Genomic DNA, 24,941 nt, shown 5'->3' with positions numbered 1-24,941 from the left:
CAGCATCAGAGGCTGAGGGGTGACGTTACAGAGGTTTATAAAATCATGAGGGGTATAGATAAAGTGAATCGCCAAGATGGGTTTTCTCCCCCCAGGGTAGGGGAGTCCAAAAGTAGAGGGCATAGGTTTAAGATGAGAGGGGAAAGGGAGTTGACGGGCAACTTTTTTTACACAGAGGGCGGTATGTGTATTGAACAAACTGTCAGAGCAAGTGATAGATACAGGTACAATTACAATATTTAAAAGGCATCTGGGTAAGTACATGTATAGGAAAGGTTTAGAGGGATACGGGCCAAACCCATATTAGGACTAGTTCAGTTTCGGAAACTTGGTTGGCATGGTCCAAAGGGCCTGTTTCTGTGTTGCATGACTCTTTAACTCTATGTACTCTAGTTTCTGTTCTGTCTGACTTTCTGGGACACAGAGGGTGGTTTGCATGTGGAATGAACATCCTGAGGAAGTGGCTGATGTGGGTGCAATTACAATGTTTAAGAGACATTTGGGTAAGTACTTGAATAGGAAATTTTCCGGGGATATGGGCCAGGAGCAAGCAAGTGAGTCTAGTTTAGTCTGAGATTATGTTCGGCGTGGATGTGTTGGACCGCTGGTCTGTTTTGACTCTCTGACTCTAATAATTGTTTGCCAGCAGGAAGTAAGTGGTAATTTCTGCCTTGGCGCAAAACAACAGCCAAGGAGTTTAACCTGATTTCACCACAGGCCTATGCTTGGCATTGTGCCCACAGCTAATGTGGCAGCACTTATTATCAATGGTGCTGTGCTGATAGAGTTCATTGAAGAATCTCCCTTTAGTGGATCAGGTTTGACAAACATTGGGCATCCTGACCCAGTCTGAAAGTCATCCAGTGACTCTTAAATGGGAAGTGGAGCTCACAGGAAAGCTGCTGGACTGGATACTGCCAGCAGCCAATGGGGTGGATTTTGTGGGAGTGTGAGGTGGCAGGAGGCAGGATTCCCCTGGGCATCAATGGGGAGAGGAGGAGAATGCCAGGAAGCTGTCTTGGAAGCAAAGTGAGAGAGCACCAAGCAGCCTTATCAGAGGAACGGGCAGCATCAGCAGAGAGAGGAAACAAAGAGTTCATGTTTCAATAGTGCTGTGTCGTGGGGAACTTTCAACTTCAGATCACCTGTGAAAATGTATCGCTGGCACGAACCATCAACCTTCACATTTCAACCCCCTTCCCCAGGCTGTGGGAGACCTCCCGAAATATCCTGCTCCTACTCCTCATCCCCCCGGTTTTATGCATCTGCGAAGTTTGAAATTATGAACACTGTATGCCCAAGTCCAAATTATTAAGGTGCATTAAAATTGCTGATTGTCCCAACATTGAATGCTGGGGAAAGCCACTGTTGATTTACCCCTGCTTTTTAAAACAGTTATTCGTCAAGCTTCAACTCTCTCGACAATTTCATACCAAATCTTGTCAGTGTCCCTATAGCCCCATGGCCTTTGATATTGCTAGTACCTCTGTTATGTGACCCTTAATCAGAGCCAGTCTATCTATGCAACAATAAAAAGACTCTTACCAATTTTTATAGATGCACCATAGAAAGCTTTCTATTCAGATGCACCACAGCTTGGTACGGCAACTGCTTTGCCCAGGACCATAAGAAACTACAGAGAGTTGTGAACACCAGCCCAGTCCATCATGCAAGCCAACCTTCCATCCATTGAATTCACCTACACTTCTCACTGCCTCAGGAAGGCAGCCAACACAATCAAAAGACCCCTGCCAGCCTGGGTGTAAACTCTTCCAACCTCTTCCATCAGGCAGAAGGTGCAAACGTTTAAACACACGTACCAACAGATTCAAGAACAGCTTCTTCCCCAGCTGTTACTAGACTTCTGAGTGGACCGCTCAAATTTTAAATTCCTATTTTCTATGTTTAAATTTAACATTGATTTCACTCTTTGTGTTACCTTCTCTGCAGCTGTAACACTGTATTCTTTGCTTTGTTCTCTGACCCTAATGCATTTTGTATGGAATGGTATGATCTGCCTGTACAGCACACAGAACAAAACTTTTCACTGTACCTAGGTACATGTGACAATAATAAATCAAATCAAAAACTGTATGATTCTCATCACTCCCCTTTGCTTCATCAAAGAACTCAATGGAAATTCATCAGAAAAAAATGTGTATTCATAACTAATCATTGTTGGCTGTCAATTATTAACCCTTATTCTTCCAAGTGACAGATATAGATTTCTTTGGAAATTTTGCCTGTACAATTTACCCCATCAGTGACAGGCAGCTGATTTATCCTCACCTCTTCCAAACATTTGCATTCGTCCAGCCAAGAAGTACCAGAAACAAGTCAGCCAAGTACTTAACGTCAACAAATAAAGATTCATTTGTTGCAAAAGACTTACTCAGGGGAAGATCCAAAGAGTACTAACAAGAGCGCAAATATATTCAGCTCCGTTCTTGAAACATAATACTCTTACCTCTGCCACAACTTTGCAGAGTGCTATCTCAAAGGAACTTTGAAGAGTAACAGTTAAATTCAGGAAAGAAGTGAATTGTTCACTGAAAATTATTCACCAAATGCTGATCTGCAGCCAAATTCTCTTACTAAACACAGTAAGTGGTATTGGGGTTTCTACCTGGATCAGTTATGACTGGTTGAATTCTCTTCTGCAGACAGGAACACAGATTCAGACTTTGCCTTTAAAAGCCCTTCATTTGCTGTGATGGGGTCTTCCAGTGGGTTTTCAACTCACCAACTTTGATGATCGGATGTTTCGAAGAAGGAGAGAGGGAAAAGTTTGGTGTACCTGTAGTGAGTTCTCTCTGATTGTGCTCAAAACCAAGGTTGATGGACATGCAAACTGGTGCAGATCCTGTGTCTCCATTCACACAGCTTGTTCCTTGCAAATGCAACTTTGTCGCTGGTGTAGCCACTGCCTTCTGCTCTGACATTGCGCGATTTTACAAAAGTGTTCAAGGTGCATCCAACCAATGAATTATGTATTTTGGATAACACATCTTCAAACCAGTACTCAAAACATTGCCTCTTGAAGTTAAAAATCACACAACGCCAGGTCATAGTCCAACAGGTTTAGTTGGAAGCACTAGCTTTCAGAGCGCTGCTCCTTCATCAGGAGGTTGAAGTAGCAGCACTCCGAAAGCTAGTGCTTCCAATTAAACCTGGTGGACTATTACCAGGTGTTGTGAGATTTTTAACTCTGTACACCCCAGTCCAACACCGGCATCTCCAGATCTTGCCTCTTGAAAGCCACATATTGTGCATTTACTCTGTCTCTCTCTCTCTCTCTCTCTCTCTCTGCATCTTCTGTTGCTGTAACACTGTATTCTGCACTGGGTTCTGCTCCCCTAAGCACTCTATCAGGTATAATCTGTCTGTTCAGCATGCAAATAACACTTTTCACTGCATCTTGGTACATGTAACAACAATAAGTCAATTGATATTTCACCTTCAGCTCTATTTACTGTCATCTCTCTGTTTCACTTGAGCCACTTCCTGTAATTATGTCACAAACCCACTCATTTAAAGAAAACCATTTGCAAAAAAAAGGAAAGCTCAGTTTAATGATGGTTTATGCGCCCTTTGGGTGAACATATATAAACAATATTCTGTTTAAACCACAGTCATCACATGAGTTTCCCCAGGTCAAACTTAGCTTTCACTCTTTAACTATGCTCCCCATGTTTTATGCTGATGCGACCTTATTGTATGGCCTCAGATTCTGTGTTGTCACTGAGGGAAAGTCTGGGGATGTTATGAGAGGATGTGGAGCAGGGCACTGAGGTATGAAGAGTGGGGTTTGGGGAGCACTTTGTTCAGAATTGACAGGAAAAATGTGGAAACAGGAGTTGAGCATGGATAGGAGGAGGGAATGTTCCGGATGAAAAAGCAGATGTTCCACAGCAATTAAGCAAGCTCCACTTTCTCACAGGCTTGCTGTAGCCCCAGCAGGAACCAGGCCTCAGTCCCAGCAGTCAGTCCATACAACGGGCAATAGCCAACTGAGAATAGGAGCTTGGTGATTAGAAAATCATTCCCAGAGATGCTTGCCACTTTGGACCTCATGATCCTGAAGCCTCATCTTGTGCCCCCACTGGGGGCAGAGATCATGCCCCATGGCTTGGAGAGACCACTCCACTGGGGGCAGAGGTCCCATCCCACAATGTCATCGGTGAAACCTCAGGATATCTGAAAGATTTCAACTCGGGGTGGGGGGGGGGTGGTGGGGGGGCGCAGTAGGCCACACAAGGTATGACATTGCCCTGCTTTTGCTGGGGTCATTTTGAGGTGAGCTGCTGTTTTTTTGGGAACAGCTTCCCAAAGGTATTTGCCTGCTTCTTTGGATGAGGACACCAGGCAAGATGGTGCTGTGGTACAGACCGATGACTAACACGCTGGGTTCATGAGATTATTTTTATCCCCCGAATCACTGCACAATTTACCGTTCGGAGCACCATTTTTACTTTTGATGAAATACCCTTCCTGGAATATTCAAACAACGCATGTCAGTATTATATTTAAAAACTGATGTTTATAGAGCTCAATTTAGCAACAGTATAATTTTATGTGTTCTTCCTTCCTCTTTCAGGCTAGAAAACTTTTGTTTATTCACTCATCAATGGTGGTAAGCGAATTCACTTCACATAATCACTCTCCATTTACTGCTTCTGGCTAGTGCCTACTCAAGACCACACGCTTATTTTTGTCATTTAATTTTTCAATCCGGGATAATCTTCAGAAGAATGATATTGAACTTGAAACATTAGTTTCATTTCTCTCTCCACAGATGCTGCAGGACCTGCTGAGTATCCCTGACGCTTTCTGTTTTTATTTCAAAATCCACAATGTTCTGTTTTAACCTAAGCATTTTCAGTCATACCCTTGAATAAGAGCCCTTGCACAAGTTATCCTTTGAAAAGATAAATGAACTGAAGTCACATCAAACTAGGTTTTGTCACTCAACTCAAAACGTTGCTTGGATAAGGCCATCAAAGCGTAGTAGATTGCCTTCATACAATGGTGCAAGGTAATCATCCAATACTTCTTGATGAGCTGAAATTTATAAAATCCCCCCCATCTAATTCTTCTTCTGTAAATTCTGGATTAGTGGTGCTGGAAGAGCACAGCAGTTCAGGCAGCATCTGAGGAGCAGCAACATCGACGTTTCAGGCAAAAGCCCTTCATCAGGAATAAAGCTTTTTAAGGTCAGGGTGGAATGTGTTGGTGAAGTTGATGAATTGCTCAACCTCTTCGCGGGAACATGAGGTGGCGCCAATGCAGTCATCAATGTAGCGGAGGAAGATGGACTGTTCTATGTATGCCAACAAAGAGACAGGCATAGCTGGGGCCCATTCGGGTGCCCATGGCTACCCTCTTGGTCTGGAGGAAGTGGGAGGATTCGAAGGAGAAATTGTTAAGGGTGAGGACCAGTTCGGCCAAACGAGTGAAAGTGTCGGTGGAAGGGTACTGTTGGGAACATCGGGAGAGGAAAAAATGGAGGGCTTGGAGGCCCTGGTCATGGCGGATGGAGGTGTAGAGGGATTGGATATCCATGGTGAAGATGAGGCGTTGGGGGCCAGGCAAATGGAAGTCTTGGAGGAGGTGGAGGGCATGGGTGGTGTCTCGAATGTATGTGGGGAGTTCCTGGACTAGGGGGAATAGGACAGTGTCGAGGTAGGTAGAGATGAGTTCAGTGGGTCAGGAGCACACTGAGACAATGGGTCAGCCAGGGTGGTCAGGCTTGTGGATCTTGGGAAGGAGGTAGAACCGGGCAGTGCGGGGTTCCTGGACTATGAGGTTGACAGTACCTCTACTGACATAGGAAGAGGTGAAGGATAAGGAGTGTGCAGGACCATTAAATTTAAGCTTTCTACTACATCTCTAGAGCACTGCAAAATATTCCTCCACAAAGACCTTGCTAGGTTTTGTGAAATATTTTGGACACTAATCAGAAAAGATGTCCCAAAAGTTTAGACTAGTGTCTCATTAATTTACCAATTACTTCTGCACTCAGATGTAAATGCATGGTCTTTCATATGTGGAGACTGAGAATATTTGTTCACTCATTTAGAGGCGCTGTCATCACGCTTCCTGTTCAACGTCCAGTAACTCCGGTAACATGTCTGTCATATTTCCCATCACCCAGTCAGTCACTCTTCCAGCTACCCCCCTCTGACACCCATTTATTCCATCATGTTTACAGTTAGCCGTCTATTTCTGTCAGACCTTCCCAGAATTTCAGTCACTCCTCTCTCATCGAGTCATAGGGCATGGAAACAGACCCTTCGGTCCAACCAGTCCATGCTGACCAGGTTTCCCAAGCCAAACTAGTCTCACTTGCCTGCATTTGGCCCTGATCCCTCGAAATCTTTCCTATTCATGTACCTGTCCAAATGTCTTTCAAATGTTGCAACTGTATCTCATCCAATTCTTCCTCTGGTAGCACGTTCCATATTCGAGCCGTTCATTCTGACACCCATTTGTCTTTGCTTTTCATTAATTCGATGATATGTTCGATTGAGTCAAAATGTCTTCTCGTCTATACAAGTGAGTGACTCCCATCCCTGCTCCATTACCCTGCACCTTGTATTTACACCCTCTCCCAGGGACTCACTTCTGCAGAGTGTATTTATTTGCTCATGGAAGGAAGGTGTCATTGGCTAGGCAGCATTTATTGCCCATCCCTAATTGCCCAGAGGGCAGTTAAAAGTCAGCCATATTGCCATGGGTCTGGAGTCACATGTAGGCCAGACCAGGTAAGGATGGAAGTTTCCTACCCTGAGGAGCATTCATGAACCAGATGGGTTTTTCTGACAATCAACAATGGATTCATGGTCACCATTAGGTGCTCGATTCCAGATTTGTTTTGATTGAATTCAGATTCCACCATTTACCGTTGTGGATTCGAACCCAGGTCATTACCTGGGTCTCTGGAATAACAATCCGCTGATAAAAACCATTAAGCCATCATCTCTCTTGACACAAACTTGATACAAACCTATAAAGTACTGAGCAAGGTTTAAAAATGTTGGAAATTATGTAATTTAAAAGAAAACGATTCCAGCGACTGAGATCATTTTGGCGTGCTTTCTTTCTGCTTGGTGAGCAGAGGCTGTGTGGATTAATTCCCCAGCATCCACAATGAACATACACTGCTTCGATCTCTGTTTCTCCAGAGGAGCTTGGGTTCGCAGTGTAGGTTCCTTCAAATGTCTCCTTCATGAATTTAGAGGGAACATTTTGGGTTGTATTTTGCGAGCACTGCCTGTTGAAGTCAGATAGTGTGTTTCTGGGTGTGGGTGGGTAAGGATGGGAGGGGAGCAGGGAGATGGGTATAGGGGTTAGGCTAATAAGGGTGGACTCACGAGTAGGTCAAAGGTGAGAGGTTAGAGAGTGTCAGGTTTGGGTTGGCGTCCACGACATTTAAGAACAGATCCCCAAAGGTAATCATCAGGATTACTATCTCAGCATGTGCCAATGGGCACAGGGTACGTAATGATAATAGAATAATTATTTGATACAAATTCCAGCCTAGGACCAGTGTGCTTCACTTCATGGGCACGGGCACCAGAACTGGGGACCAAAGTACTTCACTTCATGTGCACTGACACCAGTACTGGGGACCAGTCTATTTCAGGTCATGGGCACTGACACTAGAATTGGGGACCAGTGTGTTTCAGGTCATGGACACTTGCACCAGAACTCGGGACCAGTATGTTTCAGGTCAGGGACACTGACACCAGAACTGGGGACCAGTGTGTTTCAGGTCATGGGCACTGACACAAGTACTGGAAACCAGCGTGTTTCAGGTCATGGGCACTGACACAAGTACTGGAAACCAGCGTGTTTCAGGTCATGGGCACTGACACCAGGACTAGGGACGAGTGTGTTTCAGGTCATGGGCACTGACACCAGTACTGGGGACCATTGTGTTTCAGTACATGGGCATTGACATCAGTACTGTGGACCAGTGCATTTCAGGTCATGGACACTGACACCAGTTATGGGGACCAGTGTGTTTAAGGTCATGGACACTGACACCAGAACTCGGGACCTGTATGTTTCTGGTCCTGGGCACTGACACCAATACTGGGGAACAGTTTGTTATGCGTCATGGGCACTGACACCAGTACTCACGACAAGTGTGGTACAGTTCATGTACAATGACACCAGCACTGGTGACAAGTGTGTTTCAGGTCATGGACACTGACACCAGTACTGGTGACAAGTGTGTTTCAGGTCATGGGCACTGACACCAGTAACGGGGACCAGTGTGTTTCAGGTCATGGGCACTGACACCAGTACTGGAGACCAGTGTGTTACAGTTCATGGGCACTGACACCAGTACTGGGGACCAGTGTGTTTCAGGTCATGGACAATGACACCAGAAATGGGGACCAGTGTGTTTCAGGTCATGGGATCTTAAACCAGTACTGGGGACCAGTGTGTTACAGGTCATGGACACTGACACCAGTAATGGGGACCAGTGTGTTACAGGTCATAGGCACTGACACCAGTAATGGGGACCAGTGTTTTTCAAGTCATGGGCACTGACACCAGTACTAGGGACAAGTGTGTTACAGTTCATGGACACTGACACCAGTACTGGAAACCAGTGTGGTTCAGGTCATGGACACTGACACCAGTAATGGGGACCAGTGTGTTTCAGGTCATGGACACTGACACCAATACTAGGGACCAGTGTGTTTCAGGTCATGGACACTGACACCAGAACTGGGGACCAGTGTGTTACAGGTCATGGGCACTGACACCAGAACTGGGGACCAGGGTGTTTGAGGTCAAGGGCAGTGACACCAGTACTATGGACCAGTGTGTTACAGTTCATGGGCACTGACACCAGAACTGGGGACCAGTGTGTTTAAGGTCATGGACACTGACACCAGTACTGGAAACCAGTGTGGTTCAGGTCATGGACACTGACACCAGTACTGGTGACCAGTGTGTTTCAGGTCATGGACACTGACACCAGTACTGGTGACCAGTGTGCTTCAGGTCATGGGCACTGACACCAGAACTGGGGACCAGTGTGTTTCAGGTCATGGGCACTGACACCAGTACTGGGGACCAATGTGGTTCAGGTCATGGACACTGACACCAGTACTGGGGACCAGTGTGTTTAAAGTCATGGACACTGACACCAGTACTGGGGACCAGTGTGTTTCAAGTCATGGACACTGACACCAGTACTGGGCACCAGTTTGTTTCAGGTCATGGGCACTGACACCAGTACTGGGGACCAGTGTGTTTCAGGTCATGGACACTGACACCAGTACTGGGGACCAGTGTGTTTAAAGTCATGGACACTGACACCAGTACTGGGGACCAGTTTGTTTCAGGTCATGGGCACTGGCACCAGTACTGGGGACCAGTGTTTTTCAAGTCATGGACACTGACACCAGTACTGGGGACCAGTTTGTTTCAGGTCATGGGCACTGACACCAGAACTGGGGGCCAGTATTTTTCAAGTCATGGGCACTGACACCAGTACTAGGGACAAGTGTGTTACAGTTCATGGACACTGACACCAGTACTGGGCACCAGTGTGTTTCAGGTCATGGGCACTGACACGGGTACTGGGGACCGGTGTGTTTCAGGTCATGGACACTGACATCAGTACTGGAGACCAGTGTGTGTCAGGTCGTGGGTACTGATACCAGTACTGGGGACAAGTGTCTTACATCTCATGGGCACTGACACCTGTACTGGGGACAAGTGTGTTTCAGGTCATGGGCACTGACACGAATACTGTGGACCAGTTTGTTTCAGGTCATGGGAACTGACACCAGTACTGGAGACCAGTGTGGTTCAGGTCATGGGTACCTACACCAGTACTGGGGGCCAGTTTGTTATAGGTCATTGGCACCGACACCAGTACTAGGGACTATGTGTCACATTTCATGATCACTGACACCAGAACTGGAGACCAGTGTGTTTCAGGTCATGTACACTGACACCAGTATTGGGGACCAGTGTCTTACATCTCATGGGCTCTGGCCCAAGTACTGGGAACCAGTGAGTTTCCGGCCTAGGGCACTGACACCAGTACTGGGCACCAGTGTGTTTCAGGTCATAGGCACTAACACGGGTACTGGGGACCAGTGTGTTTCAGGTCATGTGCACTGACACCAGTACTGGGGACCAGTGCGTTTCAGGTCATGGACACTGACACCAGTACTGGGAACCAGTGTGCTTCAGGTCATGGGCACTGACACCAGTATGGGAACCAGTGTGTTTCAGGTCATGTACACTGACACCAGTACTGGGAACCAGTGTGCTTCAGGTCATGGGCACTGACACCAGTACTGGGGACAAGTGTGTTACAGGTCATGTACACTGACACCAGTACTGGGGACCACTGTCTTACACATCATTGGAAACTGACACTAGTACTGGGGGCCAGTGTGTTTCAGGTCATGGACACTGACACCAGTAATGGGGACCAGTGTGTTACAGGTCATAGGCACTGACACCAGTACTGGGGACCAGTGTGTTTCAGGTCATGGACACTGACACCAGAATTGGGGGCCAGTATTTTTCAAGTCATGGGCACTGACACCAGAAATGGGGACCAGTGTGTTTCAGGTCATGGGATCTTAAACCAGTACTGGGGACCAGTGTGTTACAGGTCATGGACAATGACACCAGTAATGGGGACCAGTGTGTTACAGGTCATAGGCACTGACACCAGTAATGGGGACCAGTGTTTTTCAGGTCATGGACACTGACACCAGAATTGGGGGCCAGTATTTTTCAAGTCATGGGCACTGACACCAGTACTAGGGACAAGTGTGTTACAGTTCATGGACACTGACACCACAACTGGGGACCAATGTGCTTCAGGTCATGGACACTGACACCAGTAATGGGGACCAGTGTGTTTCAGGTCATGGGATCTTAAACCAGTACTGGGGACCAGTGTGTTACAGGTCATGGACAATGACACCAGTAATGGGGACCAGTGTGTTACAGGTCATAGGCACTGACACCAGTAATGGGGACCAGTGTTTTTCAGGTCATGGACACTGACACCAGAATTGGGGGCCAGTATTTTTCAAGTCATGGGCACTGACACCAGTACTAGGGACAAGTGTGTTACAGTTCATGGACACTGACACCAGTACTGGAAACCAGTGTGGTTCAGGTCATGGACACTGACACCAGTAATGGGGACCAGTGTGTTTCAAGTCATGGACACTGACACCAATACTAGGGACCAGTGTGTTTCAGGTCATGGACACTGACACCAGAACTGGGGACCAGTGTGTTACAGGTCATGGGCACTGACACCAGAACTGGGGACCAGGGTGTTTGAGGTCAAGGGCAGTGACACCAGTACTATGGACCAGTGTGTTTCAGTTCATGGGCACTGACACCAGAACTGGGGACCAGTGTATTTCAAGTCATGGGCACTGACACCAGTACTGGTGACCAGTGTGTTTCAGGTCATGGGCACTGACACCAGAACTGGGGAGCAGTGTGCTTCAGGTCATGGGCACTGACACCAGAACTGGGGACCAGTGTGTTTCAGGTCGTGGGCACTGACACCAGTACTGGGGACCAATGTGGTTCAGGTCATGGACACTGACACCAGTACTGGGGAACAAGTGTGTTTCAAGTCATGGACACTGACACCAGTACTGGGCACCAGTTTGTTTCAGGTCATGGGCACTGACACCAGTACTGGGGACCAGTGTGTTTCAGGTCATGGACACTGACACCAGTACTGGGGACCAGTGTGTTTATAGTCATGGACACTGACACCAGTACTGGGGACCAGTTTGTTTCAGGTCATGGGCAGTGGCACCAGTACTGGGGACCAGTGTTTTTCAAGTCATGGACACTGACACCAGAACTGGTGGCCAGTATTTTTCAAGTCATGGGCACTGACACCAGTACTAGGGACAAGTGTGTTACAGTTCATGGACACTGACACCAGTACTGGGCACCAGTGTGTTTCAGGTCATGGGCACTGACACGGGTACTGGGGACCGGTGTGTTTCAGGTCATGGACACTGACATCAGTACTGGAGACCAGTGTGTGTCAGGTCGTGGGTACTGATACCAGTACTGGGGACAAGTGTCTTACATCTCATGGGCACTGACACCTGTACTGGGGACAAGTGTGTTTCAGGTCATGGGCACTGACACGAATACTGTGGACCTGTTGGTTTCAGGTCATGGGAACTGACACCAGTACTGGAGACCAGTGTGGTTCAGGTCATGGGTACCTACACCAGTACTGGGGGCCAGTTTGTTATAGGTCATTGGCACCGACACCAGTACTAGGGACTATGTGTCACAGCTCATGATCACTGACACCAGAACTGGAGACCAGTGTGTTTCAGGTCATGTACACTGACACCAGTATTGGGGACCAGTGTCTTACATCTCATGGGCTCTGGCCCAAGTACTGGGAACCAGTGAGTTTCCGGCCTAGGGCACTGACACCAGTACTGGGCACCAGTGTGTTTCAGGTCATAGGCACTAACACGGGTACTGGGGACCAGTGTGTTTCAGGTCATGTGCACTGACACCAGTACTGGGGACCAGTGCGTTTCAGGTCATGGACACTGACACCAGTACTGGGAACCAGTGTGCTTCAGGTCATGGGCACTGACACCAGTACTGGGGACAAGTGTGTTACAGGTCATGTACACTGACACCAGTACTGGGGACCACTGTCTTACACCTCATTGGAAACTGACACTAGTACTGGGGACCAGTGTGTTTCAGGTCATGGACACTGACACCAGTAATGGGGACCAGTGTGTTACAGGTCATAGGCACTGACACCAGTACTGGGGACCAGTGTGTTTCAGGTCATGGACACTGACACCACAACTGGGGACCAATGTGCTTCAGGTCATGGACACTGACACCAGTAATGGGGACCAGTGTTTTTCAGGTCATGGACACTGACACCAGAATTGGGGGCCAGTATTTTTCAAGTCATGGGCACTGACACCAGAAATGGGGACCAGTGTGTTTCAGGTCATGGGATCTTAAACCAGTACTGGGGACCAGTGTGTTACAGGTCATGGACAATGACACCAGTAATGGGGACCAGTGTGTTATAGGTCATAGGCACTGACACCAGTAATGGGGACCAGTGTTTTTCAGGTCATGGACACTGACACCAGAATTGGGGGCCAGTATTTTTCAAGTCATGGGCACTGACACCAGTAGTAGGGACAAGTGTGTTACAGTTCATGGACACTGACACCAGTATTGGGGACCAGTGTCTTACATCTCATGGGCTCTGGCCCAAGTACTGGGAACCAGTGAGTTTCCGGCCTAGGGCACTGACACCAGTACTGGGCACCAGTGTGTTTCAGGTCATAGGCACTAACACGGGTACTGGGGACCAGTGTGTTTCAGGTCATGTGCACTGACACCAGTACTGGGGACCAGTGCGTTTCAGGTCATGGACACTGACACCAGTACTGGGAACCAGTGTGCTTCAGGTCATGGGCACTGACACCAGTATGGGAACCAGTGTGTTTCAGGTCATGTACACTGACACCAGTACTGGGAACCAGTGTGCTTCAGGTCATGGGCACTGACACCAGTACTGGGGACAAGTGTGTTACAGGTCATGTACACTGACACCAGTACTGGGGACCACTGTCTTACACATCATTGGAAACTGACACTAGTACTGGGGGCCAGTGTGTTTCAGGTCATGGACACTGACACCAGTAATGGGGACCAGTGTGTTACAGGTCATAGGCACTGACACCAGTACTGGGGACCAGTGTGTTTCAGGTCATGGACACTGACACCAGAATTGGGGGCCAGTATTTTTCAAGTCATGGGCACTGACACCAGAAATGGGGACCAGTGTGTTTCAGGTCATGGGATCTTAAACCAGTACTGGGGACCAGTGTGTTACAGGTCATGGACAATGACACCAGTAATGGGGACCAGTGTGTTACAGGTCATAGGCACTGACACCAGTAATGGGGACCAGTGTTTTTCAGGTCATGGACACTGACACCAGAATTGGGGGCCAGTATTTTTCAAGTCATGGGCACTGACACCAGTACTAGGGACAAGTGTGTTACAGTTCATGGACACTGACACCACAACTGGGGACCAATGTGCTTCAGGTCATGGACACTGACACCAGTAATGGGGACCAGTGTGTTTCAGGTCATGGGATCTTAAACCAGTACTGGGGACCAGTGTGTTACAGGTCATGGACAATGACACCAGTAATGGGGACCAGTGTGTTACAGGTCATAGGCACTGACACCAGTAATGGGGACCAGTGTTTTTCAGGTCATGGACACTGACACCAGAATTGGGGGCCAGTATTTTTCAAGTCATGGGCACTGACACCAGTACTAGGGACAAGTGTGTTACAGTTCATGGACACTGACACCAGTACTGGAAACCAGTGTGGTTCAGGTCATGGACACTGACACCAGTAATGGGGACCAGTGTGTTTCAAGTCATGGACACTGACACCAATACTAGGGACCAGTGTGTTTCAGGTCATGGACACTGACACCAGAACTGGGGACCAGTGTGTTACAGGTCATGGGCACTGACACCAGAACTGGGGACCAGGGTGTTTGAGGTCAAGGGCAGTGACACCAGTACTATGGACCAGTGTGTTTCAGTTCATGGGCACTGACACCAGAACTGGGGACCAGTGTATTTCAAGTCATGGGCACTGACACCAGTACTGGTGACCAGTGTGTTTCAGGTCATGGGCACTGACACCAGAACTGGGGAGCAGTGTGCTTCAGGTCATGGGCACTGACACCAGAACTGGGGACCAGTGTGTTTCAGGTCGTGGGCACTGACACCAGTACTGGGGACCAATGTGGTTCAGGTCATGGACACTGACACCAGTACTGGGGAACAAGTGTGTTTCAAGTCATGGACACTGACACCAGTACTGGGCACCAGTTTGTTTCAGGTCATGGGCACTGACACCAGTACTGGGGACCAGTGTGTTTCAGGTCATGGACACTGACACCAGTACTGGGGACCAGTGTGTTTATAGTCATGGACACTGACACCAGTACTGGGGACCAGTTTGTTTCAGGTCATGGGCAGTGGCACCAGTACTGGGGACCAGTGTTTTTCAAGTCATGGACACTGACACCAGAACTGGTGGCCAGTATTTTTCAAGTCATGGGCACTGACACCAGTACTAGGGACAAGTGTGTTACAGTTCATGGACACTGACACCAGTACTGGGCACCAGTGTGTTTCAGGTCATGGGCACTGACACGGGTACTGGGGACCGGTGTGTTTCAGGTCATGGACACTGACATCAGTACTGGAGACCAGTGTGTGTCAGGTCGTGGGTACTGATACCAGTACTGGGGACAAGTGTCTTACATCTCATGGGCACTGACACCTGTACTGGGGACAAGTGTGTTTCAGGTCATGGGCACTGACACGAATACTGTGGACCTGTTGGTTTCAGGTCATGGGAACTGACACCAGTACTGGAGACCAGTGTGGTTCAGGTCATGGGTACCTACACCAGTACTGGGGGCCAGTTTGTTATAGGTCATTGGCACCGACACCAGTACTAGGGACTATGTGTCACAGCTCATGATCACTGACACCAGAACTGGAGACCAGTGTGTTTCAGGTCATGTACACTGACACCAGTATTGGGGACCAGTGTCTTACATCTCATGGGCTCTGGCCCAAGTACTGGGAACCAGTGAGTTTCCGGCCTAGGGCACTGACACCAGTACTGGGCACCAGTGTGTTTCAGGTCATAGGCACTAACACGGGTACTGGGGACCAGTGTGTTTCAGGTCATGTGCACTGACACCAGTACTGGGGACCAGTGCGTTTCAGGTCATGGACACTGACACCAGTACTGGGAACCAGTGTGCTTCAGGTCATGGGCACTGACACCAGTACTGGGGACAAGTGTGTTACAGGTCATGTACACTGACACCAGTACTGGGGACCACTGTCTTACACCTCATTGGAAACTGACACTAGTACTGGGGACCAGTGTGTTTCAGGTCATGGACACTGACACCAGTAATGGGGACCAGTGTGTTACAGGTCATAGGCACTGACACCAGTACTGGGGACCAGTGTGTTTCAGGTCATGGACACTGACACCACAACTGGGGACCAATGTGCTTCAGGTCATGGACACTGACACCAGTAATGGGGACCAGTGTTTTTCAGGTCATGGACACTGACACCAGAATTGGGGGCCAGTATTTTTCAAGTCATGGGCACTGACACCAGAAATGGGGACCAGTGTGTTTCAGGTCATGGGATCTTAAACCAGTACTGGGGACCAGTGTGTTACAGGTCATGGACAATGACACCAGTAATGGGGACCAGTGTGTTATAGGTCATAGGCACTGACACCAGTAATGGGGACCAGTGTTTTTCAGGTCATGGACACTGACACCAGAATTGGGGGCCAGTATTTTTCAAGTCATGGGCACTGACACCAGTAGTAGGGACAAGTGTGTTACAGTTCATGGACACTGACACCAGTACTGGAAACCAGTGTGATTCAGGTCATGGACACTGACACCAGTAATGGGGACCAGTGTGTTTCAGGTCATGGACACTGACACCAATACTAGGGACCAGTGTGTTTCAGGTCATGGACACTGACACCAGAACTGGGGACCAGTGTGTTACAGGTCATGGGCACTGACACCAGAACTGGGGACCAGGGTGTTTGAGGTCAAGGGCAGTGACACCAGTACTATGGACCAGTGTGTTTCAGTTCATGGGCACTGACACCAGAACTGGGGACCAGTGTATTTCAAGTCATGGGCACTGACACCAGTACTGGTGACCAGTGTGTTTCAGGTCGTGGGCACTGACACCAGAACTGGGGAGCAGTGTGCTTCAGGTCATGGGCACTGACACCAGAACTGGGGACCAGTGTGTTTCAGGTCATGGGCACTGACACCAGTACTGGGGACCAATGTGGTTCAGGTCATGGACACTGACACCAGTACTGGGGACCAGTGTGTTTAAAGTCATGGACACTGACACCAGTACTGGGGACCAGTGTGTTTCAAGTCATGGACACTGACACCAGTACTGGGCACCAGTTTGTTTCAGGTCATGGGCGCTGACACCAGTACTGGGGACCAGTGTGTTTCAGGTCATGGACACTGACACCAGTACTGGGGACCAGTGTGTTTAAAGTCATGGACACTGACACCAGTACTGGGGACCAGTTTGTTTCAGGTCATGGGCAGTGGCACCAGTACTGGGGACCAGTGTTTTTCAAGTCATGGACACTGACACCAGTACTGGGGACCAGTGTGTTTAAAGTCATGGACACTGACACCAGTACTGGGGACCAGTTTGTTTCAGGTCATGGACACTGACACCAGAACTGGTGGCCAGTATTTTTCAAGTCATGGGCACTGACACCAGTACTAGGGACAAGTGTGTTACAGTTCATGGACACTGACACCAGTACTGGGCACCAGTGTGTTTCAGGTCATGGGCACTGACACGGGTACTGGGGACCGGTGTGTTTCAGGTCATGGACACTGACATCAGTACTGGAGACCAGTGTGTGTCAGGTCGTGGGTACTGATACCAGTACTGGGGACAAGTGTCTTACATCTCATGGGCACTGACACCTGTACTGGGGACAAGTGTGTTTCAGGTCATGGGCACTGACACGAATACTGTGGACCTGTTGGTTTCAGGTCATGGGAACTGACACCAGTACTGGAGACCAGTGTGGTTCAGGTCATGGGTACCTACACCAGTACTGGGGGCCAGTTTGTTATAGGTCATTGGCACCGACACCAGTACTAGGGACTATGTGTCACAGCTCATGATCACTGACACCAGAACTGGAGACCAGTGTGTTTCAGGTCATGTACACTGACACCAGTATTGGGGACCAGTGTCTTACATCTCATGGGCTCTGGCCCAAGTACTGGGAACCAGTGAGTTTCCGGCCTAGGGCACTGACACCAGTACTGGGCACCAGTGTGTTTCAGGTCATAGGCACTAACACGGGTACTGGGGACCAGTGTGTTTCAGGTCATGTGCACTGACACCAGTACTGGGGACCAGTGCGTTTCAGGTCATGGACACTGACACCAGTACTGGGAACCAGTGTGTTACAGGTCATGTACACTGACACCAGTACTGGGGACCACTGTCTTACACCTCATTGGAAACTGACACTAGTACTGGGGACCAGTGTGTTTCAGGTCATGGACACTGACACCAGTAATAGGGACCATTGTGTTACAGGTCATAGGCACTGACACCAGTACTGGGGACCAGTGTGTTTCAGGTCATGGACACTGACACCACAACTGGGGACCAATGTGCTTCAGGTCATGGACACTGACACCAGTAATGGGGACCAGTGATTTTCAGGTCATGGACACTGACACCAGAATTGGGGGCCAGTATTTTTCAAGTCATGGGCACTGACACCAGTACTAGGGACAAGTGTGTTACAGTTCATGGACACTGACACCAGTACTGGAAGCCAGTGTGGTTCAGGTCATGGACACTGACACCAGTAATGGGGACCAGTGTGTTTCAGGTCATGGGCACTGACACCAGTACTGGGGACGAGGGTGTTTCAGGTCATGGACACTGACACCAATACTAGGGACCAGTGTGTTTCAGGTCATGGACACTGACACCAGAACTGGGGACCAGTGTGTTACATGTCATGGGCACTGACACCAGAACTGGGGACCAGGGTGTTTCAGGTCAAGGGCAGTGACACCAGTACTATGGACCAGTGTGTTTCAGTTCATGGGCACTGACACCAGTACTGGGGACCAGTGTATTTCAGGTCATGTGCACTGACACCAGAACTGGGGAGCAGTGTGTTTCAGGTCATGGGCACTGACACCAGTACTGGGGACCAGTGTTTTTCAGGTCATGGACACTGACACCAGTACTGGGGACCAATGTGGTTCAGGTCATGGACACTGACACCAGTACTGGGGACCAGTGTGTTTAAAGTCATGGACACTGACACCAGTACTGGGGACCAGTGTGTTTAAAGTCATGGACACTGACACCAGTACTGGGGACCAGTGTGTTTCAGGTCATGGACACTGACACCAGTACTGGGGACCAGTGTGTTTCAGGTCATGGACACTGACACCAGTACTGGGGACCAGTTTGTTTCAGGTCATGGGCACTGGCACCAGTACTGGAGACCAGTGTGGTTCAGGTCATGGGTACCTACACCAGTACTGGGGGCCAATTTGTTATAGGTCATTGGCACCGACACCAGTACTAGGGACTATGTGTCACATTTCATGATCACTGACACCAGAACTGGAGACCAGTGTGTTTCAGGTCATGTACACTGACACCAGTATTGGGGACCAGTGTCTTACATCTCATGGGCTCTGGCCCAAGTACTGGGAACCAGTGAGTTTCCGGTCTAGGGCACTGACACCAGTACTGGGCACCAGTGTGTTTCAGGTCATAGGCACTAACACGGGTACTGGGGACCAGTGTGTTTCAGGTCATGTGCACTGACACCAGTACTGGGGACCAGTGCGTTTCAGGTCATGGACACTGACACCAGTACTGGGAACCAGTGTGCTTCAGGTCATGGGCACTGACACCAGTATGGGAACCAGTGTGTTTCAGGTCATGTACACTGACACCAGTACTGGGGACAAGTGTGTTACAGGTCATGTACACTGACACCAGTACTGGGGACAAGTGTGTTACAGGTCATGTACACTGACACCAGTACTGGGGACCACTGTCTTACACCTCATTGGAAACTGACACTAGTACTGGGGACCAGTGTGTTACAGGTCATGGACACTGACACCAGAACCGGGGACCAGTGTGTTTCAGGTCATGGGATACTGAAACCAGAACTGGGGACCAGTGTGTTTCAGGTCATGGGCACTGACACCAGAAAGGGGGACCAGTGTGTTTCAGGTCACGGACACTGACACCAGTACTGGGGACCAGTGTGTTTCAGGTCATGGGATCTTAAACCAGTACTGGTGACCAGTGTGGTTGAGGTCATGGACACTGACACCATTAATGGGGACCAGTGTGTTTCAGGTCATGGACACTGACACCAGTAATGGGGACCAGTGTGTTACAGGTCATGGGCACTAACACCAGTACTGGGGAGCAGTGTGTTTCAGGTCATGGGCACTGACACCAGAAAGGGGGACCAGTGTGTTTCAGGTCACGGACACTGACACCAGTACTGTTGACCATTGTGTTTCAGATCATGGTCATTGACACGAGAACTGGGGACCAGTGTGTTACAGGTCATGGGCACTGACACCAGTACTGGGGACCAGTGTGTTTCAGGTCATGGACAATGACACCAGAAATGGGGACCAGTATGTTTCAGGTCATGGGATCTTAAACCAGTACTGGGGACCAGTGTGTTACAGGTCATGTGCACTGACACTAGTAATGGGGACCACTGTCTTACACCTCATTGGCACTGACACTAGTACTGGGGTCCAGTATGTTACAGGTCATGGACACTGACCCTTGTAATGGGGACCTGTGTGTTACAGGTCATGGACACTGACTCCAGTACTGAGGACCAGTGAGTTTTAGGTCATGGGCACTGACACCAGAAATGGGGACCAGTGTGTTACAGGTCATGGGCACTGACACGAGAACTGGGGACCAGTGTGTTACAGGTCATGGGCACTGGAACCAGTACTGGCGAGTAGTGTTTCAGGTTATTGGTACTGACATCAGTACTGGGGACCAGTGTGTTTCAGGTCATGGACAATGACACCAGTACTGGGGACAAGTGTGTTACAGGTCATGTACACTGACACCAGTACTGGGGACCACTGTCTTACACCTCATTGGCACTGACACTAGTACTGGGGACCAGTATGTTACAGGTCATGGACACTGACCCTTGTAATGGGGACCTGTGTGTTACAGGTCATGGACACTGACTCCAGTACTGAGGACCAGTGAGTTTTAGGTCATGGGCACTGACACCAGAAATGGGGACCAGTGTGTTAAAGGTCATGGGCACTGGAACCAGTACTGGCGAGCAGTGTTTCAGGTTATTGGTACTGACATCAGTACTGGGGAGCAGTGTGTTTCAGGTCATGGGCACTGACACTAGAAAGGGGGACCAGTGTGTTTCAGGTCACAGACACTGACACCAGTACTGGGGACCATTGTGTTTCAGATCATGGTCATTGACACGAGAACTGGGGACCAGTGTTTTACAGGTCATGGACAATGACACCAGAAATGGGGACCAGTGTGTTTCAGGTCACAGACACTGACACCAGTACTGGGGACCATTGTGTTTCAGATCATGGTCATTGACACGAGAACTGGGGACCAGTGTTTTACAGGTCATGGGCACTGACACCAGTACTGGGGACCAGTGTGTTTCAGGTCATGGACAATGACACCAGAAATGGGGACCAGTGTGTTTCAGGTCATGGGATCTTAAACCAGTACTGGGGACCAGTGTGTTACAGGTCATGGGCACTAACACCAGTACTGGAAACCAGTGTGGTTCAGGTCATGGACACTGACACCATTAATGGGGACCAGTGTGTTACAGGTCATGGGCACTAACACCAGTACTGGAAACCAGTGTGTTACAGGTCATGGGCACTAACACCAGTACTGGGGACCTGTGTGTTTCAGGTCATGGACACTGACACCAGTACTGGGGACCAGTGTGTTACAGGTCATGGGCACTGACACCAGCACTATGGACCAGTGTGTTTCAGGTCATGGACACTGACACCAGTACTGGGGACCAGTGTGTTTCAGGTCATGGACACTGACACCAGTACTATGGACCAGTGTGTTTCAGGTCATGGACACTGACACCAATACTGGTGACCAGTGTGTTACAGGTCATGTACACTGACACTAGTAATGGGGACCACTGTCTTACACCTCATTGGCACTGACACTAGTACTGGGGACCAGTAAGTTACCGGTCATGGACACTGACCCCTGTAATGGGGACCTGTGTGTTACAGGTCATGGACACTGACTCCAGTACTGAGGACCAGTGAGTTTTAGGTCATGGACACTGACACCAGAAATGGGGACCTGTGTGTTACAGGTCATGGGCACTGACATGAGAACTGGGGACCAGTGTGTTACAGGTCATGGGCACTGGAACCAGTACTGGCGAGTAGTGTTTCAGGTTATTGGTACTGACATCAGTACTGGGGACATGTGTGTTTCAGGTCATGGACAATGACACCAGTACTAGGGACAAGTGTGTTACAGTTCATGGACACTGACACCAGTACTGGGCACCAGTGTGTTTCAGGTCATGGGCACTGACACGGGTACTGGGGACCGGTGTGTTTCAGGTCATGGACACTGACATCAGTACTGGAGACCAGTGTGTGTCAGGTCGTGGGTACTGATACCAGTACTGGGGACAAGTGTCTTACATCTCATGGGCACTGACACCTGTACTGGGGACAAGTGTGTTTCAGGTCATGGGCACTGACACGAATACTGTGGACCTGTTGGTTTCAGGTCATGGGAACTGACACCAGTACTGGAGACCAGTGTGGTTCAGGTCATGGGTACCTACACCAGTACTGGGGGCCAGTTTGTTATAGGTCATTGGCACCGACACCAGTACTAGGGACTATGTGTCACAGCTCATGATCACTGACACCAGAACTGGAGACCAGTGTGTTTCAGGTCATGTACACTGACACCAGTATTGGGGACCAGTGTCTTACATCTCATGGGCTCTGGCCCAAGTACTGGGAACCAGTGAGTTTCCGGCCTAGGGCACTGACACCAGTACTGGGCACCAGTGTGTTTCAGGTCATAGGCACTAACACGGGTACTGGGGACCAGTGTGTTTCAGGTCATGTGCACTGACACCAGTACTGGGGACCAGTGCGTTTCAGGTCATGGACACTGACACCAGTACTGGGAACCAGTGTGCTTCAGGTCATGGGCACTGACACCAGTACTGGGGACAAGTGTGTTACAGGTCATGTACACTGACACCAGTACTGGGGACCACTGTCTTACACCTCATTGGAAACTGACACTAGTACTGGGGACCAGTGTGTTTCAGGTCATGGACACTGACACCAGTAATGGGGACCAGTGTGTTACAGGTCATAGGCACTGACACCAGTACTGGGGACCAGTGTGTTTCAGGTCATGGACACTGACACCACAACTGGGGACCAATGTGCTTCAGGTCATGGACACTGACACCAGTAATGGGGACCAGTGTTTTTCAGGTCATGGACACTGACACCAGAATTGGGGGCCAGTATTTTTCAAGTCATGGGCACTGACACCAGAAATGGGGACCAGTGTGTTTCAGGTCATGGGATCTTAAACCAGTACTGGGGACCAGTGTGTTACAGGTCATGGACAATGACACCAGTAATGGGGACCAGTGTGTTACAGGTCATAGGCACTGACACCAGTAATGGGGACCAGTGTTTTTCAGGTCATGGACACTGACACCAGAATTGGGGGCCAGTATTTTTCAAGTCATGGGCACTGACACCAGTAGTAGGGACAAGTGTGTTACAGTTCATGGACACTGACACCAGTACTGGAAACCAGTGTGATTCAGGTCATGGACACTGACACCAGTAATGGGGACCAGTGTGTTTCAGGTCATGGGCGCTGACACCAGTAATGGGGACCAGTGTGTTTCAGGTCATGGGCGCTGACACCAGTACTGGGGACCAGTGTGTGTTTCAGGTCGTGGGCACTGACACCAGAACTGGGGAGCAGTGTGCTTCAGGTCATGGGCACTGACACCAGAACTGGGGACCAGTGTGTTTCAGGTCATGGGCACTGACACCAGTACTGGGGACCAATGTGGTTCAGGTCATGGACACTGACACCAGTACTGGGGACCAGTGTGTTTAAAGTCATGGACACTGACACCAGTACTGGGGACCAGTGTGTTTCAAGTCATGGACACTGACACCAGTACTGGGGACCAGTTTGTTTCAGGTCATGGGCGCTGACACCAGTACTGGGGACCAGTGTGTTTCAGGTCATGGACACTGACACCAGTACTGGGGACCAGTGTGTTTAAAGTCATGGACACTGACACCAGTACTGGGGACCAGTTTGTTTCAGGTCATGGGCACTGGCACCAGTACTGGGGACCAGTGTTTTTCAAGTCATGGACACTGACACCAGAACTGGTGGCCAGTATTTTTCAAGTCATGGGCACTGACACCAGTACTAGGGACAAGTGTGTTACAGTTCATGGACACTGACACCAGTACTGGGCACCAGTGTGTTTCAGGTCATGGGCACTGACACGGGTACTGTGGACCTGTTGGTTTCAGGTCATGGGAACTGACACCAGTACTGGAGACCAGTGTGGTTCAGGTCATGGGTACCTACACCAGTACTGGGGGCCAGTTTGTTATAGGTCATTGGCACCGACACCAGTACTAGGGACTATGTGTCACAGCTCATGATCACTGACACCAGAACTGGAGACCAGTGTGTTTCAGGTCATGTACACTGACACCAGTATTGGGGACCAGTGTCTTACATCTCATGGGCTCTGGCCCAAGTACTGGGAACCAGTGAGTTTCCGGCCTAGGGCACTGACACCAGTACTGGGCACCAGTGTGTTTCAGGTCATAGGCACTAACACGGGTACTGGGGACCAGTGTGTTTCAGGTCATGTGCACTGACACCAGTACTGGGGACCAGTGCGTTTCAGGTCATGGACACTGACACCAGTACTGGGAACCAGTGTGCTTCAGGTCATGGGCACTGACACCAGTACTGGGGACAAGTGTGTTACAGGTCATGTACACTGACACCAGTACTGGGGACCACTGTCTTACACCTCATTGGAAACTGACACTAGTACTGGGGACCAGTGTGTTTCAGGTCATGGACACTGACACCAGTAATGGGGACCAGTGTGTTACAGGTCATAGGCACTG

This window comes from Chiloscyllium punctatum, chromosome 15 (assembly GCF_047496795.1).
Source record: "Chiloscyllium punctatum isolate Juve2018m chromosome 15, sChiPun1.3, whole genome shotgun sequence".
Lineage (NCBI taxonomy): Eukaryota > Metazoa > Chordata > Chondrichthyes > Orectolobiformes > Hemiscylliidae > Chiloscyllium > Chiloscyllium punctatum.
This window is presented reverse-complemented; position numbering follows the sequence as displayed.